Consider the following 19,818-nt stretch of genomic DNA (forward strand, 5'->3'; position numbering starts at 1 on the left):
CACTGCTTGGCAGATTGGGGAGTGGGGCGGCGGGGAGTCAGAGCAGGAGCTTCCCGGGGCTCAGTGAGGGTCACCCCTTCTATCACTGGTACTCTTGGGACTGAGTCAATCTAGCAGCAAATATTTTAAGGAACATCTACTATGTACCCAGCCCTGGGAGAGTATCCTAAATTTCTCCCAATTCTGTAGACTCTTCATTATACAGAAAAGAGAAAAAGAAAAGAAAAAAGTGTTGCTATAGTTTCTTTAGCACTTACCATGTGCCACATGCTGTGCTAAGCCCCTGACTTGCATTATCTCTGTTATCTGTTTAATTTCACTGTCAGTTTCCTCTATAAAATGGGGTTGTTAAGAAGATAATATTTGTCCAGTGCCTGGCGCATAGTGTTTGTCAAATAAATGTAAGAAGTACAAATAATCTCCCAACAAGGTGGGCACTATCATTGCCCCCATTTTACAGATGTACAAGTTGAGGTCCAGGGCAGGGAAGGGACTGGCCTGTCAGGATCACAGGAGATTAGGGCAGAATCGTAAGACACTGAGTCCCCAAACTTCTAAGCCACTATTAAAATTCAGTTCAATTTAGTAAATATTGTTTATTATCCACTAGCTGTTGCTTGGCATCGGGCAGTGTCTAAAGGTTAAAAAATAAATATATATATATAGTATATCATATATAAATATGATGAAAAGAACTCAAGCTGATGTTTGTTCCCAAGGAGCTTTGGTTCCAGCAAGAGAGTAGAGACATTTACTCAAGTGTCTGTATTTAAGACCAAATCTCTAGCCCTCTAAGAGGTAGAAATTAAGTCCTACGGATGTATGGGGGAGAAAGATGTCTTTGTGGGGGGTCCAGGAAGACTTCAGAGTGGAGGTGGTAATTAAGCCAGGCCTTGAAGGGTGGATGAGTAGATTAGATTGGGAGGCAGAGCAATAGCATTCTGGGAGGAGGGAACAGCATACATAAAGGCTCAGAGGCAGGAAAATGTGCCATATGAGAGTGTCGTGCAGATCTCAGGAGCCTTGGGGGGCTGCGTGTGGTCTGGGGTGATGAGGTGGGGAAGGCCAAGCCCAGCTGTCTCGTCCCTGAAGATTCCCAACATTCTCAAAGACTTGGTTCCTCAACCAGCTGCGATTAGTACGTCATCATTCTGCCTTTTCTTCATGTCAAGAAATCAAAGACTTTTATAAATGGCCCGTCTGGTCAGCGTGTGATAAACACCGACAGAATTCGCGCCAAATGCAAGAGACTTGATGCCTTGATCAACCGGGCAGCCTTATCGCCCACTCATGTACAAGTTCCGTTAGTCTCTGCCAGGGTTGATATTGACCCTGGGTCGGGGCACAACAGAGGGGCCAGGCCTGGGTTCTGATTTCTTCTGTGTGGCTTGCCTGCTGTGTGGCTTTGGGCAAGCCTCAATTTCCTCCTTTGTCAAATGGAGATAGCACTCCCTCCAGGATTGGTGTAAGGACTGGTGATGGTGTAAATCTGCACTGTCCAGTATGGTGACTGCCAGCCCACACGTGGCTGTTTAAGATTTAATGAAAGGAAGTTCAAGTTTCTCAGTTGTACCAGCCGCATTTCAAGTGCTCGAGAGCCACAGGTGGCTCATGGCTACCTTATTGGACAATGTAGATAGAGAACATTTCCGTCACTGCAGCAAGTTCTGGTGGATGGCACCAGTGCATATGAAGTGCTACGTGCACTCAATAAGGAATCACTGTTGGCATTTTTACTAGATCCCTGTCCCGCTCTGGATCCCCGGTCTGTGGAGGCCTGCGAGACCCCTGGGCCCTGATGGAGGCAGACAGGATGGCCCCCCTTGCCACACTGTGTCAGACCCACTTTCTCCTTGGCGCTGGGGAGGTCTCACTCTCCCCTTGCCTAACTCCATACGTAATGTTGGAAAGTCCGTGACTCGGCTCCATCCAGCCCACCCTTCCCCCCTGAATTTACCACCCACTCCCCTCAGCCTGTCTCTGCTTAGTTCCCGGTTCAGCTGCTGGCATCTGGACTCTCCACGTCCAGCCTCGGAGATTCCCACTGCCCATTCTCGGGGTGGGGGTGGGGCCTCCCGTGGCAGTCCCCAGCTCCCAGCAGAGGTGCTGGCTGCCTGGACTGCCTGGGCCCCTTTCGGCAGGGCGGAGATGATAGTTTGTTGTGATGGGGGCAGTGGGCAGCCTGCCTGCTCTAACGCGCCTGTATCTGGGAGCCAAGCATGCTGTTTGCACTTGGCTGGGCCTCGGGGTCTGGCCTGGTGCCCATGAGGGCTGGCCTGCTTTGGCATCCCTGGTTACAAAGGCCGGTCATGGGCCGCCAGGAGCTGTTCACGGGCTGAGTCCTGGGTGCTGGGGGGAGAGGCATGGCTGGCACCTGGAGCTGGAGTGCAGGACAGATTCCTGGCTGTGGCTGGGCCCTGGGTGCTGAGCGGGGACAAGGCCCAGGCAGGCGTAGGCAGGGTGCAAACTCTTTGCGGGGGGAGGGGGCAGGCAAGAAGTCGTGCTGGGTGGTTCAGGTTGGTCTGGCCTGTATGTGGCATTCACACCTGTGGGGAGGAGCTCTGGGTCTGAGGTGCCAGAAAAGCTCCAGGTCACCTCCCGGCATCATACTCTCCCCTCCCCCTTCTTTTGGCCCCTCCCTCATCAGCTGGGAGGTGGAGGAACAGGCATGGCTGGTCCATGAGGCTGAAGCCATGGAGGCCCAGCAGGAGATGTAACCTGTCTGAGATCAGGCAGCCAGTCTGGAGGAATCAGGTCCTTGACTGAACACCTTGCATACTTTTCTCCCGCCCGCTCCCTCCCCATGGGAGTTCTGATGGACTCAGTAGCCCCTGGACTCTGCTGAGAAGGAGGGTTGGAATTCTAGCTCTGCCACTTACTCCTTCTGTGATCTTGGCCAGCCTCTCTGAGCTTCATGTTCCTCATGTGGGGAATGGGGATAATTATAACTCACTCCCAGGGCAATTATGGGTATTAGATAACTGGCCTCCTGGATGTTTCCAGAACATTCAAAGGATGCTCCTGCCTTGGGGCCTTTACCGCTGCTGTTCCCTGTGCTCAGACAGCTCTTTGTGCACAGATGGCCTGCGTAGTAGCCGCCCCCACCCAGCCGCTCCGTGGCCCCCTCACCTGCCGTATTTTCCCTCTCAGCACTTTCAGCATTTAACAGGTACTGGTTTATGATCCAGCTGCTCCATGATGGCAGAGAACATGCATGGCTCACATACCTACTCACGCGACAATTCTTGGTTATCTTCCCTTCTCCTTCCCGACACTTCCCAATACCTAATGGCCACTGTGTATTGGGCCCTTGCTGTGTGCCAGACCCTCCCTGTGCTAAGCGACTCACAGCTGAGCTCCGTGAATGTCACAGGGTGCCCCTCACGGCCGTGTCGCTTCCATATCAGAGATGAGGGGCGGGAGGTGCTGAAGTGACTTGCCAAAAGCCTCCGACTGGCAAGTTGCAGAGCTGGGCCTCCAACCGGGTTAATCCTAGCCCAGAGCTTACCCTGTGCCACCTCCTACCTTGGGTTAACAAGGTCGGAGCCTTCATCCAAACCTGGGGCTCAGAATGCATGTTTGACAGGGTTGAATGAATCGGGTTTAGGAGTGGCTTTCAATATTTTGGGGGTCCCCCTTCCAGCCCTCTCTTCTCCTCCTGTGATTGGTTATTGACAACCGTTCCAACCTTCCCAGAATGACAGGTGCCCTTTGGCTGCGGAGCCCCAGAGACCAAGCCAAGGCCCCAGGGGCAGGGCAGGGAGCAGGGGGTGGGCGAGGTCCTGGCTGTCCCTGGGCTGTCCTGGGGCAGGTGGACAGGATGTTCCCCCAGGCAGCCGACATTCCAAGCAGCCGACATTCCTGGTCGAAGGTGGCAGGCAGTGGGAGATTTATCGTTTCCGGTAACCCAAGTCCCTGGGAGGTGAATTCTCCCTGCCAAGGACACGCACCCCTTGCTTGCCAACCCTTCCTGCCATTTCCTCTGCTGGGCCTGTCTGACTGGGTCCTGGGGCGGGCCAGAGGAACCAGTTCTCAATCCCAGAGGTTGAGACTGGGGTCTCAGGCCTCGATCAGCCCACCTCAAAGACCCAGCCTAATGCCACCTTCCCAGAGTCCTCATCGGTGCGGCCCGGACCCCCGCCTTGGGGAAGGATGGGAAGAAGGGGGCATCGTGGAAAGTGAAGGGCCCTGTGTTAAGAGCCAGGACACCTGGGCCCTGAGTCTACCTCTGCCATCAACTTGCAGGGAGACTTCTTCCTCTCTTCCTTGAGCTGCTACGTCCTCTCCGAGTACCCAGCACTGCTGTAAGAACTCTGCGTACATAATCCAACTTCTCCTTGTGACAATACTCCAGTGGGGAGGGACACTAAAAGGAAGCTCCAAGAGGTCACGCACGTCACCCAGAGGCAGTCAGGCAGAGATGGGTGTGAATTCAGCCCCTTCAAAACTTGCTGGGCCTCCTTAATGTCCTTACTTGCCCTCTCTGGGCCTCGGTTTCCCTTTCTGATAAGTGAGGGTGTTGGGCTAGGTGATCCCTTCCTGCCCTGACAGTCCAGGACCCAGGAATCCATTGGAGCCTTTTGTAGGTAGGTTCCTCTTGAGGCCTGTCTAGCCTGTAAGGGGGCAGAACAGGGACTGTTCTCCCCAGGGGTTTCTGAGGAGCTCACTTTCTTGGCGTGTAAGGTCTTGGTGGGGTAGGAGTGGGAGGAGAGGAAAGGCAAGAAGTGACACTTGAACCTAGTAAGCGTCAGACACTGGGTTAAGCTCTTGGGTTGTCCTGCTGACTCTTCACAACAGCCTTGTGAGGGGGCAATTTTATTTTATTTTTTTTGTACTCTCTTGTTTTCCTTTTTATTCTCTTGATAATTTTTTTTAACATCTTTATTGGGGTATAATTGCTTTACAGTGGTGTGTTAGTTTCTGCTTTATAACAAAGTGAATCAGTTGTACATATACATATGTTCCCATATCTCTTCCCTCTTGCGTCTCCCTCCCTCCCCCCCTCCCTGAGGTGGCTATTTTGATTCCTGCTTTACAGATGAGGCATCAGAGGCTCAGAGAGGTCAAGTGATTTGCTCAGGGCTGCACAGCTAGGAAGTTGCCAGGCTGGGGTGTCCAGTCAGCTCTAACTGGTGTGAGGTGGCATGTGGCCAACACACGTTTCCTAGGATGGCTTTGATTTATGAATAAAATAATATAAAAATAGTCTTTCCAGGCACTTCCCTGGTAGTCCAGTGGTTAAGACTCTGCGCTTCCACCTCACGGGGCGTGGGTTGGATCGCTGGTCGAGGAACTAAGATCCCACGTGCCACGCGGCGTGGCCAAAAAAAAAAAAAGTCCTTCCAAAACACTGTGAACATGTCCTAGAGTTTGAAATCCAGACTACATCTCCCAGGCTGCCTCTGACACCCGGAAGTGGCCCAAGAATCCTTTGTTAAACTGTTCTTCATGTTCGCTTTGGAAAATATGGTCAGTGGTAATTATGAGTAGGCAGGAGTTCAGAGGAGCAAGAGGCGCGTGGGCTGCAGCAGACTGGAAAGGCTCGGCAGTGAGCTGGGAGTGGAGCTATGGGGGCTGAGAGGGGTCTGGGGTGGGGCCAGGCCAGGCTGAGTTCACAGGCTCCAAGAAGGGTCCCTGCAGGGCTTGCAACCCCGGCCATTTGCCAGGAAAACCACAAGGCCCCTCCTAGAACCCCGTTCCTACCCAGACCTGCCCAGCCACCTCCCCTCAGGGGGTCTGGGGCAGCCCAGTCTCCAAGCAAGGCATGTTCAACCTGCAGACCTTTGCTCCAGCCCCTCCACCCTCACCCCAGACTTCCCAGGGAACTGGGGAAAGGGCTACGGGGTGGGGCAGTGAGGCCTGCGTCCTGGCCAGTGAGCCCGGCAGGGCCAGGCACCCTGGGATTTGAGCAGTTGGCAGCATGAGGACTGAGATGACGCCAGCCAGCCGGCTCCCACCCCCTCCTGCTGCGGGGCCCTTGGCCCTGAGGCCCCAGCAGCTGTCAGCAAGGAAGGGTGACAGAGGAGGACCAGAGGTGACCTCTCAGCCCACCCCTCTCCCCCTACTTGGGCCCAGAACTCATACCAGCTGTTGTCAGCCACTGCCAAGCCTTGTTCCAGAGCCAGCAGTGGGCACCCCCATCCTCTCCAGGGCATCTTCCCACCGTCCTTCATAGCTGCTGACCCTGGGGAGGGGTTGGGGCTAACATGGGGGACATGGTCACATCCCTAAATCCCTCTGATTTTACTAATGACACAAAGGAACAAGAATAAATGCTCCTGTTTTTATGGAAGAGAAAACAGTTCCAGAGAGGCCAAGTGACTTGCTTGAAGTCACACAGCTACTGAATGGCTGAATTCAGGCTCTTGGCTCCCAGCTCAGTGCTCACCCCGCTGCCTTTCTTGGGGGTGTTTTTGTGCAGGATTATAGAGACTTAAGCGTTCCTGGGTTTGATTCCCGCTTGTAGTTTTAGGCCGCTTTGTAGCTTTAGGACCCCAGGCAAGCTCCTTAACCACTTGGAGTGGAACTCGCATTTTCTTGCTTATAAAATAATAATAGTACCGACCTCTTGGGATTGCTGAGCAAATTAAATGAGATAATCAATGTATAGTACTTAGCATAAGGCCTGGCATGGTCCAAGTGCCCAAAATGAGATCTGGCAATATTATCACCAAAGAGTATTAACCACCTGTGTACTCAGCACTGTGGGTGGTTCTGTGGGGATTACAGACACATTCCACAAATATTTATATCAGTCAATAGATATTTATTTGGCACCTACTGTGTGCCAGGTGCTAGAAAAAGAGCAGTGACAAAACAGACAAGATTTCCACCCTGCTTACCTTCTCCCCCACATGGTAGCTGGGGAGACACAGCTTCATTTTAACCACAGAAGCCTCCAAGTACTTTTACACATACTGGTGGTATTATCCAGATTTTGCAGATGAGAAAACTGCAAATGCAGAAAGTGTGGGCTGAGAAGATCAGTGGCTGAGCAGGGGCCAGGACCCAGCTCCTCCAAGGGTCTTAGGTAGCGGCCCTGAGGGCTTCCTGGAGGAGGAGGCGCTTGTGCGGCATCCCTCGGGGTCTTAAGGCCTGGCAGGAGAGGTTGGGACACGTCCACCACAATATGAGCAGCAACAATTTCAGGAAGGCCTTGCAGAGGTCAGGGCCTCTTGTTCCCCAGGAATGAGGCCCAGCCAGAGCTTTAAATACCCCATGCAGCCCAAAATAGCCCCCATTGTCTTGGCCTACAGCTGGGGAGATCCAGGAGAATCCTGAGGGAGGCAGACCTTGGAGGTGGGGAGCAGGAGGAGGTCTCCAAGCACTTCCCTCTAGGATGCGGGTGGTGTTTTTGTGAAGACTCTTCCATTTGGCTCCTGCAGGAAGGCCCGCCTTGTGGAAAGGGTGGAGCAGCTGCCTAGACTCTGCGTGAGCAACGTGCAGCCACGGGGGGAGCCTGGTGGGTGGGGGACTCCCAGAGAGGGCCGTGTGCCCAAGTGAAGGTGCTGCTTTGTACCGCAGGGATGTGTGTGCTTTGGCCCACTGGGCCCTCCTCTGTGGGCAGGCCTAGCCGGGTCCCCTGCCCCGGGCCTCCTGGCACCCTCTCCTGCTCTGGCTATTTTGGGCACTGGCTGTGTTCAGGCATGGGGAGGGATGGGTAATCCTGCCCAGACTGAGGATGCTGGGGGCGCTCCCTGGACCACCATTCCAGCCTCCTGGATCTTTGAACACTATGGCCTCTGCCCCTGACCTCATTGTCAAAGGGTCATGGTCAGTGGACTCCAGTGGGATGCCGCCCCCCCCCCCCCCCCCCCCCCCCGGCAAGGGTAAAGAAGGGTGCCAGATAAATCTTTACCCTCAGGGCATTCATGCTGTCAGTATCAGGAATAGTTGTGCTGCTGCTTCTTTTTTTTTTTTAATTAATTTACTGTATTTTTGGCTGTGTTGGGTCTTTGTTGCTGCGCGCGGGCTCTCTCCAGCTGCGGCGAACGGGGCCCACTCTTCGTTGCGGTGCGCGGGCTTCTCATTGTGGTGGCTTCTTTTGCTGCAGAGGATGGGCTGTAGGTGCACGGGCCTCAATAGTTGTGGCACGTAGGCTCAGCAGCTGTGGCGCACAGGCCTAGCTGCTCCGCGGCATGTGGCATCCTCCTGGACCAGGGCTCGAACCCGTGTCCCCTGCATTGACAGGTGGATTCCTAACCATTGCGCCACCAGGGAAGCCCAGTTGTGCTTCTTCTAAGCAACGGGTTTGTTTTTACCTACTGGGACACAGAATCCAGGGACCGGTCAGGTTTCCTTCTTCCCACTGGCCACTGGAAAACTTAGAACCTAATGCATTGTCACTTTCCCAGACCCCCAGAATTGAGCACATGCTTCCCGCCTACTCGTCTCACTCCAGTCCAGGCCTGTCTGCTGTAATACAGTTTTGCTTATGCATCTTTAGTTGGTTTTCTCTTGCTGTTACGTGTATATCTTTGTTAGCTGCTTTGAGTCTTTCTGGAACAGGGTAGTGGGGGAGGTGTAAACAGGTAAATGACAATGATAAAGATGGTAACCCTTCGCTGGTCAGTTTCCTGAAGTCTGTTCCTTATGGCTTGGTCCTCACTTTGTAATTCCCTCCCCGAGCCCCACTCTCTCTGCTGGTGGGAGTCACAGCCTAGGATTTGAGAATTCTAACATTTCAGGGTTTCAGAGTCATAAAATGGCAAAGCCAGAAGGAACCTTTGGGATCGTCTAAGCTGAAAACTTTTAAACTTATTATTAAGCAGTGCAACCCTTGTTTACATCAAAATAATGGTATTTTGGTTAAATACTATTATATTTTGATAAATAACAGCAAACACCTATAGAGCCTCCACCATGTGGTAGCATTTTACAACAACCCTATGAGGTAGATACTATTATTATAAATTATCATGCCCATTTTACAGCTGAGGAAACAGAGGCACAGAGAGGTGAAGTGACTTGCTTACAGCTAACCAGGGACTGAACCAGACATATTATGTAGAAGGTCAGAATATAAAATGGGAAAAGATGGAATTTGTTTGTTATTGAAGTGAGTATTTGGGGGAGTGGGCCCAAACTCTACCTGTTCCCCGCCCACCCCCTGAGGACAGACTGGAAAACAGTGATCTAGGCCTACTGCGACATTTGACAAGGGAGCCGGAGGCCCAGAGAGGGGAAGGGACTTGCCCAAGACATTGGGGTGAGCTGGAAGCCCATTCTCCATCCCTCATGGCCCGCCTGCTGCCTGGAGGACCACCAACCCCTCCCACCTCCCCTCGCCCCCAGCAATCCCCGTCCCCATCTCTGCACTCAGCAGCTGAGCCATCACTCCGCTCCCTTTGTCTTTGGGCGTGGATACCCTGGGACCTTCTCCTTGATCCTAGGGCACTGGGAGTGACCAGGTGCTGGGCTACCCTCCTTGTCCTCTCTGAGGGACTCATCTTCTGAGAGGGCAGCTGATGGCCAGGGAGGGAAGGAGCAGCTCCTGTCTGGGTTTTCTCACCCCAGGAGAGAGCATATCCTCCTGCCACCAGCTAGCTGTCACCTGGCCCACTTTTCCTTTGTCAGCACTTCTCATGTGGCCTTGGGGCTTTTCTGTCTTCAAAACCTCTGTGGTGGTGGCTCATAGCTTACGTCTAAAGCCTTCCTTTGGGAGAGCCAGTGGGCATCTAGCTGAGGGAAAGGTGAATGTTTGGGTAGGTGTTCCCAAAGTATGTTCTGTGGAACCCTAGTCCCATGAGGTCTGCATGAAGAAAGGGTTCCAAATCAAGCACATTTGGGAAACACTAAATAGTTGTCCCCATTCCCTCATCATGGTATTTGGGACATTTAGGACTTAGGGAACCAGCTCAGCTTTGTGCAGCCAGCCTTCCCCAGAAGTGTTTGTCTGCATGACCTTCCCTCATACCTATTCCTGTCCAGAGTTACTGTGCCCTGGAATGGACATTAGTCATGAGGAAAGGGGACGGGGGGGGGGTGCTTCAAAAGGAAGGGGCCCTTCCTCTTATTTCCAGCTCTGTTGCCCACAGGCCTATCTTCAACCATGGGCTCGGCCCTGCCTGCCCCTCCTCCCCCTCCAGGAAGCAGATGAGGAAAGCCCCGGGGGCAGGGGGAGCTGGCCCTTCAGGCTGCAGCTGTTGGGCTGCCATTCCAGCCTGTTTTTTCCTGTTGCCGATGCCCACGGGAGCAAGCAGGAATGGAGTCACCGAGGCCTGGCTGTCTGGCTGCCTTGCGCAAGGCCCTGGAGCCAGAGCTGTGGGCCTGCTTGCCTCTGAGATCCCCGCCCGTTCCCTGGGATGCTGGTCTGGGCAGCGGGCAGGTCTCTCCTCAGTGACCGTGGACAGCTTCTTGTGCCCCCAGAGATGGGCCTCCTGGCTGCAAAGCTCCAGGTGTCAGAGATGGCAGGAGGAGGGCTCAGGTAGAACAGAGTTCCCTGTTTGGAACCAGGGGTCTGGCTTCAGCGTCTCTGTGGCCATGGGCAAGTCACCTTTCTAAGACTGTCTCTTGATTTGTAAGCCCCATTCATTCATTAATTTAACAAATATTATTGAGCATCTCCTGTGTGCCAGGCACTTGTAGGGGCTGGGGATTCAGCAGTGAACAAAATGGACAAAGTCCCTGGCTTCACGGAGCTGATGATAAACATGTAAAATGCAGGGTGGAATTTAAGTGGCGAGGTCGTCTGAGGCAAAGTAAGGGAAGCGACAGAGAGCCAACCATAATGGATTCCGGACCTGGGATATAGTCGGGGTGGGTCTCTCTAAAGGTGACATTTGAGCAAAAACCAGAGGAAGAGGAATGTGTACACCTGGGGGCGGTGTCCCAGGCAGGGGACACAGCAAGTGCAAAGGCCCTGAGGTGGACGGGGGCTTGGTGTGTTTGAGAACTGTTGAGACAAATGTGGCAGGGAGTAGGGAGGGCACAGTAGGAGAGGAAGTGCAGAGGTCTGTATAAGTATATACACGTGTGTGTAGGTAGATCACACGGGACCTGGTTGGCCATAATAAGGGCTTTTTTCCTAATTCTCTGGTGAGTCGAGAGCAGTTGGAAAGGCCTAACCTAATCTGTTCAGGCTCATTGTTGTTAGTGGTGTCTCGTTTCATTGAAAATGTGTGGAACACTCCCCGCATCCTCCCGTAGGACTGGCACTGTGCTAGGGACTTCATTCATGAAATCTGTGGGTCGTGACCCCAGAAGGCATGGGCACACCCGACCAGGTTGCTGTGGCCTCGAAGGCCCACAGGCACACCAGTGTTCCATGGCCAGAGAATCTGAGGACCGAACCGGGCTGTGGGCAGGAGGCAGGCACGTGAACACCACAGGCGCCGTTGGCACCAACAGTACTTGGTGGATAACGTTCAACCCCTGGGGACCTTCTTGCTGGGCGGCCCAGCCCGGAAGCTGCCACTCGGCCACTCCCACCACAGTGGCCCCACCTGGCACATGGGTGGGGCAGAGACATTTCCCAGTAGCTTCCTGCTTCCTCCCTGTAAGCGGCAGGCAGCGCACTCAGCACCAGGGGAGACCCATACTTGGGGTGTAAGAGCAGGAAGAGAGTGTGGGGACTCCGGGGGCACTGGGAGAATTGGGCTCTGTGACCAGCACCATGACAACAGCACAAAAAGGGGCACTGCTCTTTAGTGGAAAAGCCCATTCAGGGCTGGTTTCCTTTGATCCTCTGCCACCTGGCACACCATGTCCCACTACACCAAACTTCCTCCCGTCCCTCAGCCCACCTTCCTTCTGCCTGGTGCATACTCTGTCTCCCTTCTCCATCCTGCTTCGGCAAAATCATCTTCAAACCCAGCTGAATTGTCATTTCCTCTGGGAAACCCTCCCCAACCTCCACCCAGCCTCGCTAAGTGGGGCGGACCCTCCTCTGGGCTCTCCCAGCCTCTGTCCTTCCTCTGCAGAGTTCTCTGCACACTGTGTTGTCATCACTCGGTTTCGTGGTCTGTCTCCACTAGGCACACGGAGCTCCGTGACTATCTACTTCCTCATTTTATCCTCAGGGCCAACACCTATTAGATGCCCAAAAAGTAGAGGTCAGAGTGACTGGAATTGAACCTTATGGGGTAGGTCTGATTGATGACCCTTTTTTAACAGATGAGGAAGCTGAGCCCACCCAGCTAGAAAGAGGCCGAGGTGGCCTAGGTTCGGGGCTGTGCACCCTCTCTGCCCCACCGGTCGCATCTCTCTGAGACGCAGGGATAAATTGCTCTTGCTTGGCCATGGCTGTAGCAGACCCATTCGGGCGCCCGCCCCAGCTACATTAGAGGGGCCTTCAAGGCAGAGCCCGGGTCAGGTCTACTTGCGAAAGAGCCAGACAAATTCAGGGTCTTTGGCCGCACTTCCCAAAGCAGCTCACCCCTCATTCTGCTTGTCTCTCTCAGCAGCCCCAGGAAGGAAGCAAACAAAGCAGGGTTCTTTGCTTTGGGAAATGTGGCCAAGACCATCTTTATCACCAAGAGAACTGAGACCTGGCAGGATTGTAATGCAAGGGCAAGGTGTCCAGGATGGATTTCAGGGAGTGTGTGACTCAGTCCCCTGCTTCTCTTGGGATGAGGTGTTATGGCCTCGATTTTACCAATGGGGAAATGAAGCCCGGAGATAATTCTGGTATATGCTAGCTGTGTGATCTTGGGCAAGTCCTTACTTTCTGTTTCTGAACTTTGCTTTCTTTTGTCAAATGGGCTCATTCCTACCTCAGGGTTGTTGGGCAAGTTCATTTGTTCATTCATTCATTCTTTCACCATACCACCTAATCAACAGATTTTTTAAAAATATTTGTTTATTTATTTATTTACTTTGGTCGCTCCGGGTTTTAGTGGCCGCACGCGGGATGCTTTAGTTGCAGCATGCGGACTTCTTAGTTGCAGCATGCATGCGGGATCTAGTTCTCCAACCAGGGATCGAACCTGGGCCCCCTGCATTGGGAGCATGGAGTCTTACCCACTGGACCACTAGGGAAGTCCCTCAATCGGCAGATATTAATTGAGCACCTACTATGTGTTGTCTGTTCTGAAGATGCAGCAGTGATCAAAACATAAAAATCACTGTCCTGTCCTCCTGGTGCTCTGGCTCACATTGACTGAGATGGCTGCAGTTTGCTAAAAGGGAAGGGTGTCGAGGAGCTTGTCCAGGGTCACATGGTGAGTTTGGGGCAGAGCTGGGATGAGAAGCCCCAGGCCCCAGCTTCCCACTCCCTTGGGCAGGGTTGAAGACCCTGGCTGGGCCTCAGCGCTCCCTCGGGATGCTGGCTGGAATGCTGCCTTTCCAAGTTCCAGGCCATGGTACAGAGGGCAGGGGTCAGAAGGAGGGGCCTGCTGGCAGCTGTGCCTCTGAGCTAGCACAGGGGCCCCACTTTCAAACTGGATTTCTGTTGCCTTAGCTGTGTGTACTTGGGCAGGTGACTTGCCTTCTCTGAGCCTCTTTCCTTATCTGAAAAGTGGGGGAGCCGCCAGTGTCTGCCTTGTGAGGTTGCGGGTTTGCGTGAGATAAGCCTCGTATAGACCTTATCTCAGCGTCTGCACGTGGTGAGCACTTGGTGAGCCTCGGCCGTTCTCCTTATTCGGGGGATCTGTGTCCTTCCCGGCCACCTGGCTGGCGAAGATCCTGCCGCCTTGGGAGCCCAAGTGTGGGAAGCTGGCAGGGCTCCCGAGTGGCACGGGCAGTGCAGGCATCCAGAGGAGGCTGCGGCCGCCTCCTTTCCGGCCCGGCGCCCCTCTCAGCCTGCCAGGGGATTAAAGGCCTTTTGGCCTTTGTGTTGGGCCCTCCCGCCCCTGGCAGTTTGCTCAACAAAGTGCTGCTCCGACAGATTCCTTCCCCTTTGCCGTCTGCTGCCCGTGGACAAGGTACCCAGCAGCCTGGGGGTGGGGCATGGCACCTTGACCCCGTATCTGGGGCCTGGGTTGTAGCAGGGTGTGGGGAGCACTTGTGGAGTTATCTGGGAGCCTGCGTCACAGCAGAGTGGGAGGAGGAACTTGTCTGAGTTTGGGTCCCTCCCTGGAGATTCGGGGGCCTCAGGTCACGCTTTTGCTGGTCCCTCCGCCTTGGGTGGGGGAGGGGGCAGAGTCTGTGCTGGCAGAAGGCAGGTGGGCAGGCAGCGGCTCGTTTGTCCCCCACCCGCACGCTGTCTCTGGATTTTGATGGAGTGAGCTCACTCCAGGCAGCTGCAGCCACCCTGGGGACTACGGTACTCAGGCCTTCCTGCCCAGCTGTGGGGTGGTGGAGGGCTCAGCCCCAGGCCTGGACCATGGGGAGGTGGGGGGAGGGCATGGGCTGGCTGCCCAAGACATGGGAAGAATGTCTCTGGAGAAGCCCGAAGTCCTCCAGTCCTCCCAGAATCAACCTCAGAGCAGGCAGACAATTTGAGCCTTGAAACCATGCTTCACCCCCAGCCAGGGCCCCACCCAGCCAGCCCGCCCAGGGCCTGGGCAGCAGAGCCAGACCCCTCCCTTCATCCCAGACCGGAAGGTGACCCTAGGCCCGAGCCCAAATCCCAAGGCTCCGTGCATCACTTCATCACCTCTCAGCCCTTCACCCCTACCCTGTACCCCTGCCCGGTACTAACTCTAATGCTTATGGAGCACTAACTGTATACAAGGTACCAGGCTGATGACTTACGTGCTTACTCCCATTTACACAGATGACCCTCTCCGAGCCTGCAACATGGAAATAACAGTTATAAGTTCACAATCCCTTAATTGAGACCCTTGGAATCAGCCATGTTTTGGAATTCAGAAGTTTCCAAACTTGAGAAAGGTGACATAGAGCATATGCCAGCTGTGATGTGACATCCTCGGTAGAGTCTGGGGCAACACCCCATAATCAAACACATTAATATTGCTGCAGCAAAATGTATGACTGTTGACCCTAAGTGGAGTGGATAAGCTATTAATAGCTTCATGTCAATTTAGGTCAGGACTTGACACCAAATGAGCTTGCTATAAACTTACTAAAAACAAAACAAAAAAAACCACTCTTGGTTTTCGGAGCTCCTTGGATTTCCCTTATTGCAGATGAGGGATAGTGGCCCTGTAGTGCCAGCCCTCCCGGGTTGCTGTGAGGATTAGTTGAGTATGTTGAGGACAGGGCCTGGCACGGGGAAAGCCCTCCGCGGACAGTGACCATTTTTATGGTCGTCTCTTCACTTGCCGCTGTGTCTCTTCCTACAGCTTTGATTTTAGCAGCGCCGGAAACTCTTGTCTATACACGTAACCTCCACAAGACTCACAATCCTCACTTAAAAACTCCTTTTTACCTTTTTTTTTTTTTTTCTTTTTTTGCGGTACGCGGGCCTCTCACTGTTGTGGCCTCTCCCGTTGCGGAGCACAGGCTCCGGACGCGCAGGCTCAGCGGCCATGGCTCACGGACCCAGCCGCTCTGCGGCATGTGGGATCTTCCCGGACCGGAGCATGAACCCATGTCCCCTGAATCGGCAGACGGGCTCTCAACCACTGCGCCACCAGGGAAGCCCCTAAAAACTCCTTTTGAAAACCCCACACCCCATATCCACTATCTGTATCTGTACCTACCCCTGTACCCCAAAACCTCTGCCTTCTATACCCCTCGCTCATGGCTTGACCTTTCACCCCCACACTCTTCCCAGACATCCTTGGCTCCTTCTGCATCCTCACCCAGGCCAGGAGAGGAAGGCGTGGCCGATGTCCCCGGTCCCCAAGGAGCCTTTGCAGGACTTGGACCTGGAGCTCCATGTGCGACCTCATCCTCACTGGAGGGCCTGGATCCAACCCAACCTCTGAGAGTGGGTGCCTCCCAGAAGTCCCCCGTCTGTTTGATATCCTGCCTGTCTGGTCCCCCCACTGCCTCACCCTGCCTGTGTTCAGGGAGCGCCTGGCCATTGTGTGTGTGGGGGCACTCTGCCCACACCTCCACCGCACGCAATTGTTCCTAGCAGTCTAGAACAGTCCTTGGCCTGTGTGAGTCAGCTGCCCCCTCCTTTCCTTCACCAGGAACCTGCAGGGTCTGGAAAATCCCCTTCTCTGTTTGACTCCTTCCTCTCTGACCCAGGCCTGCCCTCTGGACCCTTCCTGTCTGGCCCCGCCATCCGGCTCCAACGCCTGCCTGAAGCACTGGGTTCCTCTGGAAGGAAGCAGGGCTCCCTCACAGCCGGAGACAGGCTGCAGCGCAGGAAACCTGGGTTCTATTTGTGCCTTTGACCTTGGAGCTACTGACGGCCCTCCTTGGGACCTTAAACACCCACTGTATGGGTCCAGGACGTTGCCAGCTCAGGCATCCCATGAGCCATCCTGGGAGCTGGTCCGGCTGGGGATGGAGACTGGTCAGCCCTGGGCCTCCTGGCCCTGCCCACTGCTTGGGCCTTATGGCCAGCCCAGAGGCCCAGCTCCAGCCCCATGTCCTTTCCTGGGGAGCAGGGGCTTGGGGTAGGGAGCTCAGAGGTCCTGGGACAGTCCTGACTCTGCCAGCCAGTGGGGGCCATCCGCACCAGCTCATCCATCTCAGGGGGTCATTGTCAGGGTCAGATGACACTGAGGCTGAGGAAATGCCCGCTAAACTGGGAATTGCAGTTGAGAGGCTACGTGGGGGCGACTCTCAGTGCCCTCAGTTGGTTCGTCTCTCCCACAGCCTTCGTTACAGAGGTGGTGTGGCACAGTGGTAAGGACTTAGCTGTTGGGGCCAGACCACCAGGGTTCAAATCCCAGCTCTACCCTGTGCTAGCTCTTCAAGCAGGTTCCTGACTCTGCTCCATTTCCCCGTCTTTACAGTGGGGTTACCTAACACCTGACCTGGGTTAACACCTACAAAATCCTTAAAGGAGTGCCTGCTGCATAGTAAGTGCTCAATAAATGTTAGTCCAAGTAGACCCTGGACTTTCCAGCTCTGAATCCAAATTCCCTTCTATGGTCAAGTCCTAAGACGTTTTTGTGCTAAGCAAAAGTCCTAAGCTCTTTTGTGCTCTTTCTGGAAGCTTCTTTCCAGCCTGGCTTCATCTCCCTTCCTAGATGTAAAATACAGCTGTTAAAACCTTTTGATCTTCAGTTTTCCACAAGTGAAGTCTCTGCTCTTGCTGGCTTGTGCCTTGCTGCAGGCCCTTATCTGACCCCAAAGCCTCAGGTCCTGGGGTGGGGACTGCGAGCAAGGGCAGGCTGGCATGCACAGAGACCATTTCCTGGGGTCCCTGGGGTGGAGGGGCTTCGGTCCAGGACCCGCCATGCTCTGGATTCTCTCCTCTCACTGCAGATGTGTGTTCCTAGCATTTTTTCCAAGTTGAATCTTTGCTATTTCCTGTCCATTCCCAAGCCCCGGTGGCCTCTCCCTCCCTGGGAGAAGCTCTAGACCTTGCTTACCACCAGGATTTTCCTTTCCAGACAGCAGTCTGGTGTCTAGGGGGTGCCAGGAATCTCTGTGCACCATGCATGCCCTCCACAGCCTTGCTTCCATGGGGAGGGAGAGGGGGTGGCAATGACACAAAGAGAGCCCTCCCCAAGTGGGGAGGGTCCTGCCCCTCTAACCTCCTCTGCCCAGTGTCAGTGCCCCTGCACCAGCCCTAGCCTCACTCCCCTTAGGTCAATCAGGGCCTTCTCAGGACCACCCCCGCCCCCAACCCAGTGGGAACATTGCCCTCTACCCCTACCCAGGGGAGGAAGGAGAAACCCTGGTAGGGGGCTAGTCTCGTGGTTCGTAACCCGTGAGTGTCAGAATCCCCTGAGCATGCACGACTTTAACCCTCCCAGCTGGGGTGGGGAGAGTCTGACTCAGCGGCTCTGAGAAGGAGCCCAGGAATCTACTTCGCACCAGCTCCTTGAGGTTCTAAGGCTTATTCCTGGATGCAGACCTCATGGGCATGGCCCAGAGGTCTACTGGCCGCCCAGGGCTGGAATGGGCACTTGTCCAGAGGGAGAGGGAGGGGAAAGAAGGAACAGGAGGGACTTCCCTGGTGGTCCAGTAGTTGAGACTCTGAGATTCCAATGCAGGGGACGCGTGTTCAATTCCTGGTCGAGGAACTAAGATTCCACATGCCGCGCGGTGTGGCCAAAAAATAATGAAATAAAATACATGTGAATTCAAAAATATATATATTAAAAAAAAAAAAGGAACAGGAGGAGGGATATGCCCGTAGATTGTGCGGGGAAGGGCTTTAGGGGATAAGACATGGGCAGTGCAGACATTACGCAAGGCTTGCTCGCACTGCAAACACAAAGATGACCAATTGGCACCCAGCCCCTCCCCCCAGGGAGCTCCCAGCCTGGGAGGGAGATGCATATAGACTGCTTGAGGGTGGGTGGTACCTTCAGAACAAGTCATGTTCAGGAAGCAGCTAGAATTAATAGGTGATGACACTTTTGTCCATTCGTTTATTCAAGCATTTATTGAACATGGAGTGCTGAGAAGGTAGAGATGAGCTCATCACAGGCCATGCCTTCAAGGTGCTGTCATTCCAGTGGAGGTACAGGTCATTACAGTGTGAGCCCTGGAGGGCCCAGAACCCAGCCTAGGGGCAGAGGTGGCTGGAAAGGCCAAGGAGTCATGACAAAGCCTCCCAGAGGAGATTTTCTTTTGAGTCATATTTATTGAGGTGTAAATTACATACAATAAAACATACCCACTTTAAGTGTACAATTCAATAATGAGAATGAGTTGTATATAACCAGGGGACCGTTACTCCAAAAGGTTTCCTGTGACCCTTCCCGGACAGCCGCACCCGACCCCTGGTCCCAGGCAACTACAGGTCTTTCTGTCATTATAGATTAGACTTTTCCCCCGTGGGTTTCATATAAGTGAAATCATATGCTATGGAGTCTTCTGTGTCTGGCTTCTTTCACTCAGCATAATGTGTTTGAGATTCCTCCATGTTTCCAGGCCTATATGGAATTTGTTCCATTTTGTTACTGAGTAGTTAGAGGAGGTGATGTTTAGGTGAGCTTCGGAGGATGAACTGGAGTTAGCCAGGTAAACAAAAGGAGGAAGGGCATTCCAAAAGAGGCACCAGCTGAGAAAAGGCCAGAGGCTCCAAGACATGCGCTGTGTGAAGTTGGGGAAGCAGGGAGGGAGAAGGATTGGCTGTTTCTCTGTTTTTCTTCTTCTCTTTGGCCCTCTCTGCTGCTGCCACCACCTTGTCTAGCCAGTGAGGGCCGGGTTTGGTTTTCACAAGTGAGACTATTTCCTTCTGGTCAGGCTGGGCTCCCCAGATAGGGCTGAGGCCAGGGCAGGCCTGAGACACTCGCGCCAGGCCATCTGGGGCTGGGTGTGTGAATCCATGCACTCTTGTGCTTGGGGGCTCTGGGGTTCCCTTGGGCTCTGCTGGGTTTGTTTTGCTCTAAGTTATTTTGTAAAACTCCTTTGGAAACACCTCAATCTTGTCTAAGTGGAAAGAGGCCTTCGTTGTCCGCACCCATCCCCAAGAAAGGCAGGGGTCATGGCTGCGGGGGCCCTTCTGCGCCGGCCTGCAAGGTGCGGGGTCCGAGCCGCCCCTCTGTGGAACGGGAGCCCGAGGTGGAGCTTGTGCTGGGCTCAGCTGCAGCCCGAGGTCACATGAGTTGACACCACGCCTGACCTGCCCCCGTTCAGCCCAGCAGCTGGGCTCCACCCCCGCTTCTGGGTGTGCAGATGATCCTGTCAGTGTGCCCACAAGTGCCAGAGCTGATCTCCAGCGTGGCTGGAATGTGTTCCCTGTGGCCTGGAGGTTTGGAGGCCACACCAAGGCAGAAAGAGGTGGCCAGGACCGCTGGGGCGGGGCGCAGGGGGCTGCTGTCGGCGGCAGCAGCTTCAGTTGACCTCCCCTCCATTTCTGCTTCTGTCCCCCATCCATGCTGCCCCTGGCCACCC

General features: G+C 54.2%; 1 protein-coding gene across 9 annotated transcripts in view; it reads left to right on the forward strand.

Moving 5' to 3' along the window:
- The window catches only part of HSPG2 (heparan sulfate proteoglycan 2), a 102,172-nt gene that overhangs the window by 15,046 nt on the left and 67,308 nt on the right, over nucleotides 1-19,818 (forward strand). The window lies entirely within an intron of this gene.

The sequence above is a fragment of the Grampus griseus genome (genome assembly GCF_964374135.1).
Source record: "Grampus griseus genome assembly, chromosome: 1".
NCBI classification, from domain to species: domain Eukaryota; kingdom Metazoa; phylum Chordata; class Mammalia; order Artiodactyla; family Delphinidae; genus Grampus; species Grampus griseus.